Below are 17,141 nucleotides of genomic sequence, written 5' to 3'. Positions count from 1 at the left end.
GCCGATGTGCATTACATTATTGTTTTAAAGCTAAAATGTTTAACTTTAAAGTGGTAATGTAATGCGAGTCGTTAATTTATAGCATATATACACACACACTCAATATATAAAAAAGGAAATTTAGTCACTTACCTTACCGCAGGTCCATGCTCAGTCCCTGTGATTTTCTCTCCTCCAGCGTGGGCCAGCCAACTCCCCTAACCAATCCTGGTGCTGCTCTCATGCTGTCAGTATGAGAGAAGTGCCAGGATTGGATGAACCAGGCTCTCTCAGTGCTCCCAAGGGCTCTGGAGGCCTGTGCTTCCTCTTAACCCGGCTATACAAGACAGCTGGGTTGAGAGGTTTAAAGTGCGCATGTCATGCTGGCCGTCGCAAGACAGCTGGGTTGAGAGGTTTAAAGTGCGCATTTCTGGCTGGCCGTCGCAAGGCAGCTGGGTTGAAAGGTTTAAAGTGCGCATGTCTGGCTGGCCGTCGCAAGGCAGCTGGGTTGAGAGGTTTAAAGTGCGCATTTCTGGCTGGCCGTCGCAAGACAGCTGGGTTGAGAGGTTTAAAGTGTGCATTTCTGGCTGGCCATCGCAAGACAGCTGGGTTGAAAGGTTTAAAGTACGCATGTCTGTCTGGCCGTCGCAAGGCAGCTGGGTTGAGAGGTTTAAAGTGCGCATGTCTTGCTGGCCATCGCAAGACAGCTGGGTTGAAAGGTTTAAAGTACACATGTCTGTCTGGCCGTCGCAAGGCAGCTGGGTTGAAAGGTTTAAAGTGTGCATGTCTGGCTGGCCGTCGCAAGACAGCTGGGTTGAAAGGTTTAAAGTGCGCATGACTGGCTGGCCGTCGCAAGACAGCTGGGTTGAAAGGTTTAAAGTGCGCATGTCTGGCTGGCCGTCGCAAGGCAGCTGGGTTGAGAGGTTTAAAGTGCGCATTTCTGGCTGGCCGTCGCAAGGCAGCTGGGTTGAGAGGTTTAAAGTGCGCATGTCTGGCTGGCCGTCGCAAGACAGCTGGGTTGAGAGGTTTAAAGCGCGCATGTCTGGCTGGCCGTCGCAAGGCAGCTGGGTTGAGAGGTTTAAAGTGCGCATTTCTGGCTGGCCGTCGCAAGGCAGCTGGGTTGAGAGGTTTAAAGTGCGCATGTCTGGCTGGCCGTCGCAAGACATCTGGGTTGAAAGGTTTAAAGTGCGCATGTCAGGCTGGCCGTCGCAAGACAGCTGGGTTGAGAGGTTTAAAGTGCGCATTTCTGGCTGGCCGTCGCAAGGCAGCTGGGTTGAAAGGTTTAAAGTGCGCATTTCTGGCTGGCCTTCGCAAGGCAGCTGGGTTGAGAGGTTTAAAGTGCGCATTTCTGGCTGGCCGTCGCAAGGCAGCTGGGTTGAAAGGTTTAAAGTGCGCATTTCTGGCTGGCCGTCGCAAGGCAGCTGGGTTGAGAGGTTTAGAGTGCGCATTTCTGGCTGGCCGTCGCAAGGCAGCTGGGTTGAGAGGTTTAAAGTGCGCATTTCTGGCTGGCCGTCGCAAGGCAGCTGGGTTGAGAGGTTTAACATGCACATGTCAGGCTGGCCATCGCAAGACAGCTGGCCGAAGAGACATGCATACTTTAAACTTATAGTGTGCAGCCCATCACTCCTCTCTGCTATTGCTATTCAGCAGCGGCAGCCGCCCTCCCTGTCCTGACTCTCGGCTCGGAACGTGGGTTTGCCAAGTTAATGGAAAATAAAATGGTAATAATGTTTAGTACAATTTTATTTTTCAACTGGGGGCATTTTAATTAGGGGCAGGCGAGGCTCCTCCGCCTTAACAGAGGAGCCGCCCCGTCCTCAGCCCCCCCCAAACATCAAGTCGCTCTTCTTTAAATGTTTCACCCAGGCCTGGTAGTCTACTTGAATTCCAGTACTATTTTTGATTTCCCCATATTACATTTAGGACCCCAAGGAGCAAAAGGCACAGGTCAAGCTACTCACACCTCGCTTGACCTTTGATAAAAAACTGTGATTGTCCTACCTACAGACACCTGGGCCTGTAATTATGTAACACATGCCCAGTCCCTGCCCCACCGTGGACCTTTAACCCCTTGCATGCTGATGACAGCCCCCATCCGTCATGCACTACGGCGCTTGTGTGCTGATGACGGCTGGGGGCCATCATAAACCCGCCCACTCGCGATTTTGCCGCACAAGCGCAGATTCGCGGCAGCATGCAAGGGGTTAAACAGGTGCACGAGTTGCAAACAGGGACAGTGCATCCTATTACGATCCGTGCGCTGCAGTCGGGGCAGCAGATTGGTGAAAGATGGAATTCAAACCGCTGCTCTGTCTTTGGCTGGCACCTAAACGGGGGACACAGATCCCACTGTAAACTGGCCCAGTGAGTGACTGTACCCTCCTGCAGAGGGATGTCTGGTGGGTCCACGGGGTCCCCGTTATCACCTCCAGAGGAATGCCCTCAGGGGCTGCACTGAGAGTGACACACAAAAATGTCTCTTTGCCTCTGCGCCCATATCCATAATACAGCTCGGGCACAGGAGCACACATTTTTCCTTCCTTGCACGAAAGCACCGGCACTACATGTGTGCCGGGCATATAGTACTTAAAAAAGTGCCGCACACGCATCTGCACCTAGCTCTATAAAGCAGCAGTGCTCCGGTGGCGCAGAAACTGGGCGCATACTCTTGTCCCCTGGGCCACTGTCCGTAATATGGACCCTGGATTGGTGCAATCTTCGATGTAGAAAAGGTCAGCATTGAATTAACAAGTGGCCCGAAACATTGGACAACCGGATTCTAGTACAGATGCTGACTGAAGGAATTACTCACAACCTGGCGTGTCACAACCTGGTATTCAGAAAAGGTAAGGTCCATGTGTAGGCGAGCTTCTCAGATGTAACACAAATAAACGGAGGTCTAGAAATGCCGGGACTCGCGTGTGACTCGCTTTTACTGCGACCCACTGTTAGATCAGTGCCCGCAATCACTCTTCACAGAGACTATGGGCCATATGTATTAAGGCCAAATAAGTTCGCAAACGCCGAAATTCGCAGAATTTCGGCGTTTGCGAACTCATTTTCGCAAAATGGTATGTATGAAAGAATTTGGGTGCAAAATAAGGAATCGCAAAATTTGTGATTCCTTATTTTGCGTTTGCATTTAAGGAATTGCAAATTTTGCGATTCCTTAAATGCAATGTATTAAGCAAAAAAATTCCAAAATGCCCTTAAGGATCGCAAATTACCACCAACTTCTAGTTGGTGGTAAGTTGCGATTTCCTTGAAAAATGCACATTTCAGCATTTTTCAAGGTGCCATGTGACGCATATACATGCCCTTAGGGCTTGTATGTGAGCCACAGTTGCACCGATGCATATTTCAGGGGTGCAACAGGGTGTCCTCTAGACATCCCTGCACCCTTGAAATTATGCTCAATTTGCGATTAGCAAATTGCGAATCGCAAAATGAGAATAAATTGCCATTCCTTCCTATGGGCCATAGAAATGAATGGGAAAGTATTCCTTAATTGGGAATTTGCAATTTGCGAATTCGCCATTAAGGAATATCTAGAAATCGCAAAAAAATTGCAATTTTCTTGATACATAGCAATTAGCGATTCCGAAATATCGATTTCTTAAAAATCTCTAGTACAGAATCGCTAATTGGTATCTTGATACATATGGCCCTTAGAGCCTGATTTATATCTTGGTGGACAGGTTACTCCGTCACAACGGAGATGGATAGCCCATCTGCTGAAATATAAATCCCATTATATCCTATTGGTCTTATATTTCGGCTGGCAGGATACACGTCACTGTTGTGATGAAGTAACCCGTCCTTCGAGATCTAAATCAGGGTCTAACTCTTTTGATTTCAGGATGATCGCGAAGTTTTCCTCCAGTTTTGTCTCCTGACTGTCCTTCTCTGCCCGAGAGGAAGGGTAAACAAGCTCTTCAGGGGTACACCGCCTCTCTTCCTTGGCTGCTCGCTCTATACCTTTATGCCGATTCTGTGTCTTTCATGAAGACCTGATGAAACCTACACAGTGATCCGCTGAAACAGCAACACGCATGCTCTTTTCCACCACACACACAGCAGAGTCCACCAAACACACCTCAGCAGCTACAACACAACCGACAACGAGGTACAGCATCAGTCCTACCTCTCAGCACCCAGTACCACCGATGCATTAGGGCATACTTGATTGACCAACATAACACAACCAAGAAAGTGGCAAAGGCGATACAGGTGGTATAGAGTCTGTACCCAAAAATACAGAGGAAAAACAGAATACGCTACTCACACTGCTGTGCAACCATCACAGCAGCAAGGCCACAAAAATGATGTTGTACATTCAAGCTAGAGTAAAGTAAAATACCTGAAGTCAATTAAAACATGGTCGTCAAAGTCACCCTCTATTTTAAGAGTCAGATCATTTACAACTGAATTATTATTCAAGTGGAAGGACACCCCCAGGCTCTTATTAACCCGGCCTCTGAGTCCACCCCGAAAGTAAGTGCCAGAGGGTGTCCTTTACCTCGAATAATACTGTTTAAATCTATGACCAATGCAATTATAGATTCATGAACTATACTTAGGACACACTTTATGTCAGGTACTATTCCTGGCTACAATATTCTGACATACAGCTGACTGAGCATTGCTGAGACCTCCTTGAACTAAGTCTGAAGTTCCACCCATGTATGCCTGAGAGTGAGGGCTGCATCCAATGCTCTAAGGCAGACGTGGAAGACATCTACAGACCCTGAAGGTCACAGGTGAGGCTCTGCTGATCACCAACACTTTGGCTGAGTGACGCGGGGCTCTACTGTATTTGGGTCCCTGCTGCAGTAAATATTGCTTTGGAGGCTAACCCATAAAAAACTTAATTGAGATTTATAAAGTGGTCTACATGCTAATTTATGCCGGCAAAGTGTGGAAAAGGCTAAGCCTGGGTGAAGTTTGTGGAGTTCTGCCACTACACGGAGCTCCGCAAGCGGCGGAGTGCATTGGATAAACGCTGTTCACAGTGGTTTTCAGTGCCAGGTGCTTGTCTGCACTGTGCAATCATCGTGAACGGCGCCATGCACAGCACCAGTGGGCGCTGCTTCCTTTCTGCCTCTCGAGTAGATTTTTACTCGAGCAGCAGATTTCTCAACGCGAACGTACAGTTTCTCAATGCGAGCAGTCATGAGCATACGCAACCACTCGCAATGAGAAATCTGACCGCCTGCATTGAGAAATCTCGCCGGGAGGTTGATTTTCCATGATCGCGCTCGCCGACTTCACAGTGACGGAGCAGAGTTTTTTGGGAACTCCACGAGCTCTGCGTAACGCGGAATGCGGAAATCTCTGCAAACTCTGCGTGCCGAGCGGAGTTCACTGCCCAGACTCACTCCTGGGTTTTAACCAGACTAGCTGTGGTGCTGCTGCTGCAGAAAGGGTGTGAAACAGTTTGGTTGGAGAGTTCTGTGAGTGAAGTACCATGGCCAAATCTATGGCTCAAGAATCAGAAGACACATTGGGGCAAACTCATAAGTACAGACACCCTCCTGGTGTGGATTGTCCGCCCCCTTTCCACAGTGTCAAATAGTACCTCAGGTCTCAGGCACACATACTGAGCTCCCTGGCTAGGTTTGAGTCATACATGTTCTAATATATACATACAAACATACATACATACCCATATGCATCCGTGTAGACATACATATGTGCACACCAAGTGGTCAGCTGCAAAATCCAACATGGACAACATGCTTTCCAATGTACTTATGCAAGTATATATGATTTTATGTGTATTTGCATTAAACACCCTTTGAATACAATAGGGCCTGAGTCTTTGGAGGAAGGGAGATGCTCACAAGCATTCACCTTCCCTGTGAGAAGCAATGTTTGAGTGAGGCTCTTTATAAAGGAGGACGGGCGTCCAGCTAGTAGCTCAGGAGCCAACAATAGCTCCACCAGGGCTGGATTCAGGGCAGTGAGACTGGTGCGGCCGCACTGGGCGCTGACATGTGGAGGGGGAGCGACATCAGGGGGCGGCACTCTGTTTAGCAAGAACTGATGATTGGAGAGATGAGGGGCACCTTTGTCGTGGTAGTGAGAGAATCCGAGGAGGTGGTCATGGGGCGTGGTGTCGCCAAAAATGATTGTTGCACCGAGCGCCAGTAGTACTAAAGCCGGCCCTGAGCTCCTGAGTTGGTAGTAAATAGCTCTCTGCCATGAAGCCCAGCCCAGTATCTTATTCAGAGGGTGTATAGCTGAGCACAGCCATGCTTCAGACACAACATGCTAAGGTCAAATCCCTCCGGGTGGCCATAGAAACCCCTGACAGAGTCCCCGTCATCACACAATGCGACTGGTATTCCAGGCCAGCAACGCATGGGACATAGCCGTAAAGTGGCTGGGTGGGCTGTGGGTCCTGTGCTATCAGTCACGCTGTGTGTATGAGTCCTACGAGTACAAATCGCCACCACCTCCACCTGTCCTATCTTTTCTAAGAGGAGATCTCACACGTGTAAAGTTACTGATAAGTAGTCCATTTGGGAGGGACCAGTTGAGCGGCTTGAAAAAGGGAATACTTGTAACTAACTAGGAATGGTTTTAGGTCGGAGTATGGAGGGGTTTAGGGAGAGCTAAAGAGGGATTTAGGGAGAAAAATGCACCCGCTCACAAGAATAAGCCCATTGCTATTCACAAACTTCACTTCTAAAGTTAATTGAGCTAAAAAGGACCCACAACAGAACTAAATGTACTCCAACTCAGACCTGGACTAAGTCCAGCATCACACATGGCCAACCACGTGTAAATAAATTGATTTTGACTATGTATTGATATTGGTTATTCTTCAAAAGCGCTTGAATGCCAATAGTGCCTTGGCGCTAGTTTCAAAGCACTGTCTAATGAGCAGTTTTGGAACTAAGGCCTTCTGAATAAAGGTATCATATTGGGTCAGATAATAGCCATGTTTTAAGCTCTTTCCTAAATGCAGTCTCTCTTTTAATTTTGTGGGTGATTACTGTCCTGGAGTTAGTTGATTGTAGCATTCTGGTCGGTTTGTACTAGGAAAGAGTTTTTTTCAGGTATGCTGGGGCATTTTCATACAGGGTTTTATGAGCTAGAAATCTTGCCCTGAACTCGACTCTAGTCTTCAGAGGAAGCCAGTGGAGGTCTTGAAGATCTTAGACACTGACTTGAATTTTGGGATCTTTTCAAAAGTCTTGCCGCAGTATTTTGTAAAACTTGTAGCTTTTTCAGGGAGCACTGATGAATGTCCAGACAGAGGGCCTTGCAGTTATCCAGCCTCGATAGCACTAAGGCTGTGACCACTAACGTTTGAAATTTTAAATGGAATGAAAGGAAGAATCTTCCTAATCGTGCGCTGAAGAAAGAAACAGGAAGAAGTGAGCTTGTTAGTCTGAACCTGAAAGGACATGTCAGAGTCAAAAATGATGCCAACAATTTTGACAGTGGAAAACAGGGTGGGGGTGACAGAGCGTCCGAGACCACCATGATTGGTCCCAAGAAACCGGATTCTTGCCAAAGAGGAGACCTCTGTTTTTTTTCTTCAATTGAGCATGAGGCTGTTGTGATCCATCCATAGCTCAATGGCTGACATACAGCCCTTGATAAAGTGTGCCGTCTCATCAATATCATTTGTGATAGCGGCCACAATTTGTGTGTTGTCTGCATAGGTGACTGGAGCAAAGCCAAAGGACCGGATTCATTTTTTGAGGGGGGGGTGACATATATGTTAAACAGTGTGGAGTTCAAAGAAGACCCATGGGGAACTCCAAAAGGCTTGGATACCAGGTCCCCTTAAGCAACCGATTGCCCTCTGTGCATAAGGAATGATCGAAGAAGCTCCAGGGTTGACCTTTCGATTCCTATTTCCAGCAGGCAATATATTAGAACCTCGTGGTTAACAGTGTCGAAAGCTGCCGATAGATAAGCAGGATCCCTGCAGCCTTCCCTCCACTGTCTACAACACTTATCAGCTCCTCTAAAGCAACGACCAGTGCTGACTCTGTACTATGATTCCGACTAAAGCTGAATTGTGCTGAATCTTGGATTCCTTTCTAGTCTACAAAGTTGGACAGTGCCAGATTAAAGTGTTTTTCAAGGTCCTTAGATGGGAATGATAAACTAGAGATAGGGCGATAATTCTTCGACTCTTTAGAGTCCAATTAGTTTCTTCAGGAGTGGGAGAATGCCGGCTTCTTTCCACTCTGTGGGAAAATACCAGACTTCAGAATGGAGTTGAGTAGCAGAGTGTGGGGAGGCGTGACTATCATAGAATTCTCATGGGAGTATTTTAGGGGGACGAGGATAAGGAGGCACCCCCGTTTTAATTTGACAATGAGCTCGGCTACTCTGTCCTTTGTGAGCAAGGGAAACTTGTTCAGGGTCAATTTGTCTGAAACAGAGCAATGTGGTTTCTCAGAGGTGGGGGTCTTACATTGATATTTAATTTCCCATGGATCTCCTCCACCTTTTTTTAGGTCTCGCCCTGGCGATTACAGTGCGAGACCTATAGTCACCGGCTATGCTTTCAAGTAGACAGGATATGGGCACGCGCAGCATGCCGGAATCGGATCAGGTCGCGCTCATGAATACGCGCTCCGATTCCGGCATGCTGTTCACAGTCACAATGAATCAGGATGCGCGCACACACACACACACACAGACAGACACATGCGCACACACACTCACAGACACACGCACACACAGACACACACACGCACACACAGACACACGCGCACACACACACAGACACACGTGCACAGACACACGCAGGCACACACACGCGAACACATTCCCTCCCCCCTCCCCCCCACACTCATCTGGCTCTTTCCGCGTGTCTCTCTCTCCCTCGGCAGTGGGTCAGTCTCGGCAGCAGGCAGGGCTCTCCACGAGCACGGGAGCCCGCTAGCTCACACGCTCACTTCCGGCTGGCTTCACAGGCACAGGAACGCGGGGTAGGCTCCCGTCTACTTCCTGTCTTTTTGCGGCCTGCCCCGTCCCAACACAGGTTGCCTGGCTTCCTGTCCAAGCCGGGCTGCGGCGGTGAGTTTCTCAATACCTGACTTGTTTCTTCTGTATCTACCTACGTCTGCTTGTTTCTTTCTGGCCCTCACTCTCTTTCTCGAATTTCTCTCAGACTCCCCTCTTCATTATTTTCTTCTTTCTAATAGCTGACCTAATTCCTCTCTTACTCTTGCCCTGTCTTTCTCACCTTGACTTCGTTCTCTTTTTCTTTGCTACCTTACTTGTTAATTAGGTTACAAAATGTGCTTCAGTGCCACAACCTTGTTCCTTGCTAAACCTCTTAAGCAACACTGTGTGGTTTCAAATGCTGATGAAGTTTGTAATGTGCCAAACCAACTGCAGAAAAAGGCAGTTGAATATTACATTGCTCATTCGCACTTATTTTTTAGTGCTGCAGTAATACCAGAATTAGGGCGCAGACGGTATTCCGTGTTGTGTGGTAATAACACCGCTCGCACAAATTCAGCGGACCAGCCGTATATCTACGGCGGCCCCCGGTCTACCTCTGTGCCATGCTGCCCTATTAAAGTCACCCCCTGCCACACACACACACATGGCTTACCACCCTGTCTTTCCACTCACCTACCAGCCTCCACTCGCTTCCCCTGCCCCTCTGCCTGTCCATTCCTCTTGCGCTTCTACCCATTAGTTTCTTCTCCCTCCCTACCCGCTGTCTCACTCTTTTCTCCCTTTCTATCGCTGTTCCCTCTCCCCCTTACGCTGTTTCCCTCGCATCTATCGCTCTCAACCTACCGCTCGAGTCCCCTCTCTTGCTTTCTACCGCACTCTCTTCCTCTTTCACTGTGCCTCTCACCCTCTTTCTATCCATCCAGTGCCCTTGCCTCTGCGTTGCTCCTTTCTACCATCATGTTCCCTCTAGCCCTTCTTTTCTATCTCTCTCCGCTTCATCCCTTCCTCTGTGTTTCTCTCTTTCCTCCCCATATTCCATCCTCATGTTCACCGTGCCTTCTTGTTTCTGCTTTAAATTGCAGCAATATTTTCCTGTGCCCCCCCCACCCCTTCATTCGACATTTTACCTTCCTTTGCTGTTCGTCGCTATACATTTATAGCTTTCTCCTTTACTTCTCTACATAAAGGAAATTAACATGTTCAGTGCACACGTGCTCACATTTCTATTGATTAATCTCAAGCTTTCCCACTTTGATTACAGCATTGTTCCAAGTCTGTAAGACACAAAGTTTCCTAGTCATGGATTTTATTTGACAACCTATCTCTTTTTAAACAAGCATTTGCAATGCCATAGGTCTCGCATTTACGAAAGTTTATGCTATTGGCATTGGAAATGACAATGCCTTTTATTTATTTGTTTTAAAAACCAACACATTAATGAAAGGCATTGCAATCTACAATGCCAATAGCTCAAACTCTAGTAAATGTGAGACCTATTGCATTGCAAATGCTTGTTTAAAGAAATCCTCAAGTTGATCACAGAGCAGCCGACCTGGAGCCATGGTGCAGGCAGAGGATCGGCTAGAGAGAATCTCCACTATTTAGCGAGTTCTCTTGGAGAATCATTGACTGATTAGATTTTTGCAGAGAAGTATTTAGACTTTTCAATCACAATACAATTTTTATATTCTTGAATACATTTGTTGTCTTTGACCTTTTCTTCCCTCCTACAGTGTTTCCTCCACAATTTTCTTAGCCTTGCATTTTTGTTTCAATTCCTTGAGATCGAGAAAAACCAGGGGGTGGAGGGACTACCGTCGTTTCTAACACTTTTGACAGGGTTGAGCTTTATTACTGCTGCTTTTAACTATTCGGAGTAAGATGCCACTGTTGGAATGAAACTTTTCAAAAGTTGTGAACGAGAGCTTGTAATTTTCTAGCCTGCACATGCTTTTTTGTGTCTTTTATGTGGAAGTAAGTTCTAAGCCAAAGTTAATAGCTTTGTGGTCTGACCACATAACAGGAAGTATATTATCAACCTTGTGGTCTAGCGGACTAGAGAAAACTCCATCCAGGATGTGGCCGGCTTGGTGAGTGGAAGTGGTTACTCATTGGCTAAGATTAAAACTCCTTAAAATGTCGAGGAAATGTTCCGCCTCTTTATTTTCTATCTTCTAAATTAAAATTAAAATCCCCTAAAATTGTGAAATTAGCACACTGCCTCTATGGTTCCACCATATCTCCTAGGCCTTCTTGGACAGTCTTTTTTTAACCTGGGGGCCTATATATCAGGAGTCCATTAAAGAGGGATTGGTTTGACAGTAACAATGCATTGCCTCACCATTGTGAGCTGTAGCAGGGGCACAGGAGACCTCAAGGTGGTCCTGATACACCACCACCAGGCCTCCCCATCTCTTGCCCACTCGGTCTAGTCTAAGTTTCGAAAAGCCGCCCGGTAGGGCATCGACCAAGTCTGGGTCTGAGCTTTCATCCGCCCAGATCTTTGTTTTAAGCTCCACATCAGTGGTATAGGTTTCTTGATGGTTTAAGAATGTAATCTTATGTTTAATAAGGGACCCTGTGTTTAATAATATGCATTTTAAACTTGTGCTTGACTCATCTGGAAAGCGGGGGGGAGGGAGGGGCACTTAGGTGTTATCTGCTGATAAATCTAGATCTCCCTGAGCACCCACTTACAGTGATTGCAGCGAAAGGACTCCTGATCCTGGATAGGATTAATCACCTTACAAAGCAGATGCTTACCCTTGTTAAGCGGGATCAGCGTCTCTCTGGAATACATTTGGGGTACCGTTAGACCAGTGTTCCTGATGCCTGGCATGGTCTTATATCGGACAGGCGCAGATGAGCTTGCGTTGCGTGTGAGTGACACCCCGCTATGTGCGTCCGCGTTCCCGGGCTCATGAAATATGAAGCCTGGGCTGAGGACTAAGCATGGGCGGAAAATCCGCTACGCTCGCGGATTTTGCGGATTTTCGGTACATTCGCAATCCGCGAGATCCGTGAATTTCCCGCAAAATCCGCAAATTCGCACGCAGCGGATTTTTTTTTCTTGGTGATACAATTTTGCTGCGTGCGGTGTAAGTTCGCAATTGCGAACTGGTACAAAACCCTCGCGAACTGGCAGAAATCCTTGCGAAATGGCAGAAATGCTTGCGAACACAAAAAAAGCATTCAGCAGGTTCAAAAGTTCAAACTCATCATTAGTAACCATTCCCTGTAGTGCTTCCTGACAAGGGCCCCTCCAGAGTTCAGTTGCTAGTTGCAACAATTATATGGCCCTGCTCTGACCCTCACAGCAGGCTCATAGAATAGCTACAAGTAGACCACAAAGGTCCTGGAAAAAAAAATTGCACTGCAACAGAAATCAAATTCCAGATAAGGAAGCAGGTGCCAGACTGGAATTTTAAAACAGTGACACATTAATAAATCAACCCCAAATTAATTCATGTCAGTTGAAGCAGGCAGGTGTGCTTGCTTTTCCCCCCCATAATCTACAGTGATGATGAACCAGAGGGTGGCATTGATGCACCAGAGGATGGCATGGGTGAAACAGAGGGTGGCAGGGGTGAAACAGAGGGTTCTGGGAACCTGTGATGATGAACCAGACGTAGAAACAACATAATCGTGACCGTTGCGAGCCGACATGTAAGTTCGCAATTGCGAACTGGTACAAAACCCTCGCGAACTGGCAGAAATCCTTGCGAACTGGCAGAAATCCTTGCGAACACAAAAAAGCATTCAGCAGGTTCAAAAGTTCAAACTCATCATTAGTAACCATTCCCTGTAGTGCTTCCTGACAAGGGCCCCTCCAGAGTTCAGTTGCTAGTTGCAACAATTATATGACCCTGCTCTGACCCTCACAGCAGGCTCATAGAATAGCTACAAGTAGGCCACAAAGGTCCTGGAAAAAAAAATTGCACTGCAACAGAAATCAACTTACAGATAAGGAAGCAGGTGCCAGACTGGAATTTTAAAACAGTGACACATTAATAAATCAACCCCAAATTAATTCATGTCAGTTGAAGCAGGCAGGTGTGCTTGCTTTTCCCCCCATAATCTACAGTGATGATGAACCAGAGGGTGGCATTGATGCACCAGAGGATGGCATGGGTGAAACAGAGGGTGGCAGGGGTAAAACAGAGGGTTCTGGGAACCTGTGATGATGAACCAGACGTAGAAACAACATAATCGTGACCGTTGCGAGCCGACATGTAAGTTCGCAATTGCGAACTGGTACAAAACCCTCGCGAACTGGCAGAAATCCTTGCGAACTGGCAGAAATCCTTGCAAACACAAAAAAGCATTCAGCAGGTTCAAAAGTTCAAACTCATCATTAGTAACCATTCCCTGTAGTGCTTCCTGACAAGGGCCCCTCCAGAGTTCAGTTGCTAGTTGCAACAATTATATGACCCTGCTCTGACCCTCACAGCAGGCTCATAGAATAGCTACAAGTAGGCCACAAAGGTCCTGGAAAAAAAAAATTGCACTGCAACAGAAATCAAATTACAGATAAGGAAGCAGGTGCCAGACTGGAATTTTAAAACAGTGACACATTAATAAATCAACCCCAAATTAATTCATGTCAGTTGAAGCAGGCAGGTGTGCTTGCTTTTCCCCCCCATAATCTACAGTGATGATGAACCAGAGGGTGGCATTGATGCACCAGAGGATGCATGGGTGAAACAGAGGGTGGCAGGGGTGAAACAGAGGGTTCTGGGAACCTGTGATGATGAACCAGACATAGAAACAACATAATCGTGACCGTTGCGAGCCGACATGTAAGTTCGCAATTGAGAACTGGTACAAAACCCTCGCGAACTGGCAGAAATCCTTGCGAACTGGCAGAAATCCTTGCAAACACAAAAAAAAATCCGCAAATTCGCGAGAATTCGCGGATTTTGCGGATTGCGAGTTCGCAAATTCGCAAAATTCGCGAACGCCAGATTCGCAAAATTCGCCCATACTTACTGAGGACTAAAATGCCAACAAAGATGGGGCCCGCAGCAACCATCACCGGCTCTGAACATGGCCTAGGCGTGCTGGAGTGAACAATACCAATGCATGCAGCCAACTAGCATGTAATGCGATGAACAAGCGTCAATGCGCAGAAAACAGCGCAAGAAGCAAGTAAAAGTGGTGAACCTTAAAATGGAAAAAAACTGAGAACAAATTACCATTCCCTAAAAATTGTTAGCAGCATCTAAAGAGCAGTAATCTTCAGAAATCACAATTGTTTTAGATTATCAGCAGTATTCAAGGCCTTCATTATCGTGTCATACAGACTCTTTAGTCGGTGCAATTCACTGTATAAATGTAATTAAGTGTTGAAAAATAAACACATAAAAATATCTATATATACATATAGATATATATTATTTTATAGAAAATATTTTTATATCCTTTTTCATTTAAAAATAAATATCATTATCTTTTTTAATAAATATGTTTAAATTAATTGAATACATAACTTATTTTTAGATATATTTTTAAAATATAAATTTAATTTAATTCAATGTAACTATTTAATTATTTAATTTATTTAATATTTTTTCACTATATTTAAATCTATTAAATATTAAAGTCAAAATTAAGTCAATAATGATATTTATATTGATTACATACTTAATTCAAATATTATTATTATTAAGTCAATGGTGCTATTGCTTTTTTATTTTCTACATGTTGTATAATAAAAATAAATAAAATCATAAAATAAACATATAAATGAACTAGCAGCATGTCCCGAAGTTTTCCGGGTATGAATTGCTGCCGGCCAGTAGTATATTGTTTTGTAGGATTTCGTTTTGATAGCATTTCTTATCTGTGGCAGACCTGTGAAACGCTCCGATTCCTAATGCACTGCTGATGCACTTAAGAGTGCGCGTTCAGTAGTGTGTGAACTCGAGTTTCCCTACTTTATTTTTCTCTGCAATATTATATAGCGCAAACTCGACAACATGGCATGACCACAATTTATATTACAGAAGAACACATTCATTTGTGGTAGGCACGGGGAGACAAAGCAATTTGCCTGGAATCACAGGATGTTGAGCTGATGCCGAGATTTGAACGAAGCTCCCCAGCTCTAAAGTTTGCAATATTTGAACTTGTGGCGAGAGGTGTGTCTAAAAGTGTATGTCCTCTGCATTTTTCAAATCGGTGGTGAAAAATTATGAGTATGTTGCTGGAGATGTGGGCCGCCCTGCCACCAATGTACTTACCGGGGGAGGGTAAACACCCATTATTCCGCAACTTTCTTTCCGCATACCATCACTCCGCATACTTTCATTACAAAAGTACCATGACTCCGCAATGCCATTATAACGCATGGCATTACATTTTATATGCTTTTACCACGCATACATTTACAATGAAATTCGTTGTAAATGCATGAATGGTAAAAGCATGTTTTTTTTAATGTTTGGATAAGGTAAGTATGGGTATAGCGGTATATGTTTTGGGGTACTGAGGTATATGTTTTGGGGTGTTTGGGAATTTTAAGGGTTCAGATATAGTTTTGGGTTATGGGGTACAGGGGAAGTTTTAGGGTTTAGGGAAAGGTATGGGTTTTGGGGTACAGGGGTATTTTTAGGGTTCAGGGCTAGGTTTGGTTTTTGGGGTATAGGGGTATTTTTAGGGTTCAGGGGTAGGTTTGGATTTTGGGGTACAGGGGTATTTTAAGGATTCAGGGCTAGGTTTGGGTTTTGGGGTACATGGGTATTTTTAGGTTTCAGAGGTAGGTATGGGTTTTGGGATACAGGGGTATTTTAGGGTTCAGGGGTAGGTTTGGGTTATGGGGTACAGGGTTATTTTTATGGTTATGGGGTAGGTTTGGGTTTTGGGGTACAGGGGTATTTTTAGGGTTCAGTGGTAGGTTTGGGATTTGGGGTACAGGGGTATTTTAAGGGTTCAGGGCTAGGTTTGGGTTTTGAAGTACAGGGATATTTTAGGGTTCAGGGGTAGGTTTGGGTTTTGGGGTACAGGGGTATTTTTAGGGTTCAGGGCTATGTCTGGGTTTTGGGGTACAGGGGTATTTTTAGGGTTCAGGTGTAGGTTTGGGTTTTGAGGTACAGGGGTATTTATAGGGTTCAGGGCTAGGTTTGGGTTTTGGGGTGCAGGGGTATTTTTAGGGTTTAGGGATAGGTTTGGGTTTTGGGGTACAGGGTATATTTATATGGTTAAGATGGGTTAGTGTTTAAGGGTGTTGGGGTATTTTAAGGAGTAAGGGTGGGTTATGATTATGGGGTGCAGGGGTATTTAAAGGGAGCAGGGTGGACATCCGGAGCTGGAATGTACAGAACCTGGGAGGAAAAAACAATGAAATATTGGGCACACCGCTCGCTTTTTTCCCGTAATCTGGTGCCCCGCACACGCCCACGCCCCCAGCACACGCCCACAGCACACAATATGAGACATGGCATGAAGGGCGGAACGTACCACACTCCCCCAGCGTTTGTCACGTCCCCAGCACACGCCCACAGCACAACGCAGACACGCCCACAAGGGACTACTTTGCTGGCACGGTTCTTTTACCTTTTAAATGTATATGGTGGGCGTATGCATAGCCAATGTCCTTCTGCTGCAACTGCCCTTTCCAACGCTGTATTGGGTGTTGTGATTGGCGCTGTGGTTCCTGAGATTACCCGCCACAAAGGTTTGGGCTCTCTCTTTATTATATTAGTATAGATATACATTACTAAATTTCATGTAAGTCTAAACTTTGTAGTAGAAGTACATTCTGAAATAGTGAATAGCCAAAAGTAATACATGTACTACAGATTGTTAGAGTACATTTATGCATATAGTTTTACCCATGTGTAAATGTACATTTGTGACCAGGCCCTCATGATTTGGTACAGCTTGTTGGTAAAGACACATTTATAGTATCATGAGTCCTCTTTACAGGAATTTCAACCTTTGTGTCTATACAGCTGTGTATGGAGTAAACTCATCAGGATTTACCAAAGTCTTCCCTGACATGGCCACAGCGTCCACCTTTATTTGGAGCAGCATAAATCTAGGTACCACAAGAATTAACAAGCCTATCTACTCTCCAGCATCAAAGGATGAATCTTCTCATTAGTGACAAGAGAGGTCCTGCTTGCCCTTCACATCGAAGCGTCATCACCCTTGACCTCCATCCTTGGGAAGCCCAAAACTATTACCTAAATGTCCCATACCCTTTTCCATCTCTTCCCTTC

Source organism: Lissotriton vulgaris, chromosome 11, assembly GCF_964263255.1.
Source record: "Lissotriton vulgaris chromosome 11, aLisVul1.2, whole genome shotgun sequence".
NCBI lineage: Eukaryota > Metazoa > Chordata > Amphibia > Caudata > Salamandridae > Lissotriton > Lissotriton vulgaris.
The sequence above is the reverse complement of the archived record's forward strand: the minus strand, read 5'-3'. Positions refer to the sequence as shown.